Below are 5076 nucleotides of genomic sequence, written 5' to 3' on the forward strand. Positions count from 1 at the left end.
GCCGGGCTGTGGCTCGTACGTCGGACTGCGTGCGGCCAGCAGTAACAGCCTAGTTGATCAGGCCCTGATCCATCGGGAGGCCTGGTCGTGGACCGGGCCGCGGGGGCGTTGATCCCCGGAATAACCTCCAGGTAACCTCCAGGTAACCTAATTTACCCGAAATGCTCAGCATAACAAGCGGCTTTCAATATAGTAGTATGTCATTGATGTCATCTCGGCCTTTATACCTTGTACATGTACTTGTAGTAAATAAAGATATTATTATTATTATTATTATTATTACTATTATTATTTTTATTATTAGTGAGACAAGTATTCGAAACTCAAAGTTCAGTACTGAACATTTGCTTCTAGTGTGAACTCATTACCTTTGTAACTTGTGAGTTCATTACCTTGTACCTAGTTCAGCCATCAAAACTTTGGAGCCCGGTCCCTGGACCCATTGTGTACCCCTGTAATCTGTAAATACCTTTGTAACTTGTCATGATTGTGACTAGACCTACCTGGAGTTCATTACCTTTGTAAATTGTGAGTTCATTACCTTTGTAAATTGTGAATTCATTACCTCTGTAACTTGCTCAGCTATCAAAACTTTGAGGCCCAGTCCCTGGACCCATTATGTACCTCTGTAATCTTTTGACTACCGCCCACAGGATGGGTATGGGGTGCATAATAAACATATTAAACTAACTAACTTCTAGTGTGAGGGACTGACCGTCTCCTTTACACGCATCTCCCATGTGGTCTAGTGGCTAGGATACCTGGCTTTCACCCAGGAGGCCCGGGTTCGATTCCCGGCATGGGAAGTACTTTTTCCCGTGTTGATGACTTTACAAATGTGTTCTGAAATGTTTTAATACCGAAATTAAGGTGTGTGGAATGAACAGGATGATAAATTAAACACTTGTACATCTTTACTGTGGAAACAATTCCCCAACCAGTGGATTCCTCAGTCCAGTACAAAGAAGTACACTTGAAAAACAGGAGTTTAAGATAATCAGTCCCTCAGCCTGAAATCAATGTGATCGGTACAGAATACATTTTTTTTTTAGTATTTGCTAGACACATCCTAGAAGTTCCGTGTAGAGGAACAACCATGTATTCAGAAGTTCAATCTTCATTTATGTGGATAATGTTTTATTAATGGGATTTATAGCCTATCGACTATACAAGGGTCATTAAGGCAGTGTTGTCCTTTTCACCGCCAGTTGAAACTAATTCCCAGGTTAGGTTAGGAAGGTTCGTCAGGAAACAGGAGAAATGTTTCCTGACGCGGGTCTTAGTCAGATGATGACCCGCCTTTGGAGCTTTTGGTCATCTGACCGAGGCCTTCCGCTGGCTTACCGGTCCACCCCTTTAAAAATTATAGTCATGTAGAACCATTACTATATTTAACTAATTCCCAAAGTAGGGATTACGGTAAACTCTCAACACACACACACACACACACACACACACACACACACACACACACACACACACACACACACACACACACACCGACATACATATCACAGTGTATTAACGTGGAGATAAAGCAAACTCACATATTTCACATTTGTTAATAACCCGTAAACGGTCCAAACGTATATATACGTTTTTTCAACATTTGAAAGTATGTAAAACAAACTAGATTTTCTTTGTTTTTCTACATTTGAAAATGTGTAAAATAAACTTTTTGATCTACTTTTTTTTATATATATTTGAAAATATGTAAAAAAAAACTTACATCTACTTTTGTAGCACTATACATGTGAACGTAGATCTGCTTGGACCGTTTACGGGTTTTAAGTTGTAGATTGAGACACTTATGCAGCATATGGGAATCTTTATTCAGGAAACGTTTCGCCACACAGTGGCTTCATCAGTCCAATACAAAGAGGAAGGCGTAAGGAGAGGTAATCAGTCCCTCAGACTGACCACCTCAAAACTTTAAGGGTGATGGACTGATTACATCGTCTTCAAGTATCTTCTGCTTCTATCAACTTTTCTGTACTCGACTGAAGAAGCCTACTGTGTAGGCGAAACGTTTCGAAATAAAGATACCTAACTGTTGCATATGTGTCTTACCACACAAACAGAACTGTTTGTGACTTGAAAAAGCCCACTGTGTGGGCGAAACGTAGTCAATAAAGGATCACATTATACTGCATATGTGTTTATATTTCCATTGTGTCGGTATTTTATACCATTTATTTCCTTCTATGTTGTAGCTGAGTTTCCATTACCGCAGTTTACCTGAATGACCCACACGGCGCTTACTATCAATACTCAAGCATAAACTAGCCAACCTCAGTCACAACTGATGCTTCGAGACTAATTTTTGAAAACACCATCACATCACTTTCATAAATGGCTTTGCACCTTTAAAGACTCATTTTCCACTCCACTGAAACTTTCTCTGGAAAATGATGATTGAAGTCTCTGGCAGTCGGCTTTTTCAAATGGGAGGACACGTCGCCGGCTGTCTTTTAAAATGAATTCCAGAAGGTCGATCGCTGGAGTGGAGCGAGAGAGCTTCGAATGGGAGGTCGTTGTGAAAGCAATTGACTAGGTTGTTTGGGGTGAGTTGCGCTAAACCCCTGACGTGGCCTGGGTTCTGCTGGATGATACGAGTCATCCAACAAGGGCTGGATGCTCTGGGGTGGGTATATGTATACTCAATACTAACGGAGAGTCGATACATTCGTCTCTCTCGCTTCTCTCAGAGAATTTAATCAACGTGTAAGCACTAGCAATCTCTCTCTCTCTCTCTCTCTCTCTCTCTCTCCCTTTCTCTCTGCGCGTTATCAACAATACACAAATAACCCGCACATAAAAGAGAAGCTTACGACGACGTTTCGGTCCGACTTGGACCATTGACAAAGTCACATTGACTTTGCCAATGGTCCAAGTCGGACCGAAACGTCGTCGTAAGCTTCTCTCTTTTATGTGCGGGTTATTTGTGTATCGTTCCAGTCACGGTATTGTGCCTTTTTTGTTATTTATTAACAACGCTGTCATCAACAACAACAACGCTGTCATCAACAACAACAACGCTGTCATCAACAACAACGCTGTCATCAACAACAACAACGCTGTCAGTCAACAACAACAACAATGCTGTCAGCCATCAACAACAACGCTGTCAGTCATCAACATGCAACAACAACGCTGTCAGTCATCAACATGCAACAACGCTGTCAGTCACCAACATGCAACAACAACGCTGTCAGTCACCAACATGCAACAACAACGCTGTCAGTCATCAACATGCAACAACAACGCTGTCAGTCATCAACAACAACAACGCTGTCAGTCATCAACAACAACAACGCTGTCAGTCATCAACAACAACAACGCTGTCAGTCATCAACAACAACAACGCTGTCAGTCACCAACATGCAACAACAACGCTGTCAGTCATCAACATGCAACAACAACGCTGTCAGTCATCAACAACAACAACGCTGTCAGTCATCAACAACAACAACGCTGTCAGTCATCAACATGCAACAACGCTGTCAGTCATCAACAACAACAACGCTGTCAGTCATCAACAACAACGCTGTCAGTCATCAACATGCAACAACGCTGTCAGTCATCAACAACAACGCTGTCAGTCATCAACAACAACAACGCTGTCAGTCATCAACAACAACAACGCTGTCAGTCATCAACATGCAACAACAACGCTGTCAGTCATCAACATGCAACAACAACGCTGTCAGTCATCAACAACAACAACGCTGTCAGTCATCAACATGCAACAACGCTGTCAGTCATCAACAACAACAACGCTGTCAATCATCAACAACAACGCTGTCAGTGAACATGCAACAACGCTGTCAGTCACCAACATGCAACAACAACGCAGTCAACATGCAACAACGCTGTCAGTCATCAACATGCAACAACGCTGTCAGTCATCAACATGCAACAACAACGATGTCAGTCATCAACAACAACAACGCTGTCAGTCAACAAAAACAACGCTGTCATCAACAACAACAACGCTGTCAATCAACAACAACGCTGTCAGTCATCAACATGCAACAACGCTGTCAGTCATCAACATGCAACAACAACGCTGTCAGTCATCAACATGCAACAACAACGCTGTCAGTCAACAACAATGCTGTCAGTCATCAACAACAACGCTGTCAGTCACCAACATGCAACAACGCTGTCAGTCAACATGCAACAACAACGCTGTCAGTTATCAACATGCAACAACAACGCTGTCAGTCATCAACAACAACAACAACGCTGTCAGTCATCAACAACGCTGTCAGTCAACATGCAACAACGCTGTCAGTCAACATGCAACAACAACGCTGTCAGTCATCAACATGCAACAACAACGCTGTCAGTCATCAATTTGTAACAACAACGCTGTCAGTCATCAACAACCACAACGCTGTCAGTCATCAACAACCACAACGCTGTCAGTCATCAACATGCAACGACAACGCTGTCAGTCATCAACATGCAACAACAACGCTGTCAGTCAACAACAACAACGCTGTCAGTCATCAACATGCAACAACGCTGTCAGTCATCAACATGCAACAACAACGCTGTCAATCAACATGCAACAACAACGCTGTCAGTCATCAACATGCAACAACAACGCTGTCAGTCATCAACAACAACAACGCTGTCAGTCATCAACATGCAACGACAACGCTGTCAGTCATCAACATGCAACAACAACGCTGTCAGTCAACATGCAACAACAACGCTGTCAATCAACATGCAACAACAACGCTGTCAGTCAACAACAACAACGCTGTCAGTCATCAACATGCAACAACAACGCTGTCAGTGAACACGCAACAACGCTGTCAGTCACCAACATGCAACAACAACGCTGTCAGTCATCAACATGCAACAACGCTGTCAGTCATCAACATGCAACAACAACGCTGTCAGTCATCAACATGCAACAACAACGCCGTCAACATGCAACAACAACGATGTCAATCAACATGCAACAACAACGCTGTCAGTCATCAGCATGCAACAACAATGCTGTCAGTCATCAACATGCAATAACAACGCTGTCAGTCATCAACAACAACGCTGTCAGTCAAC

General features: G+C 42.8%; 1 non-coding gene across 1 annotated transcript; it reads left to right on the forward strand.

Moving 5' to 3' along the window:
- Positions 1 to 734: 734 nt before the first annotated feature.
- On the forward strand, positions 735 to 806 carry TRNAE-UUC (transfer RNA glutamic acid (anticodon UUC)). The gene has a single exon. It is a non-coding gene; the product is annotated as a tRNA-Glu (tRNA).
- Positions 807 to 5076: the final 4270 nt, after the last annotated feature.

The sequence above is a fragment of the Cherax quadricarinatus genome, chromosome 66 (genome assembly GCF_038502225.1).
Source record: "Cherax quadricarinatus isolate ZL_2023a chromosome 66, ASM3850222v1, whole genome shotgun sequence".
Taxonomy (NCBI): domain Eukaryota; kingdom Metazoa; phylum Arthropoda; class Malacostraca; order Decapoda; family Parastacidae; genus Cherax; species Cherax quadricarinatus.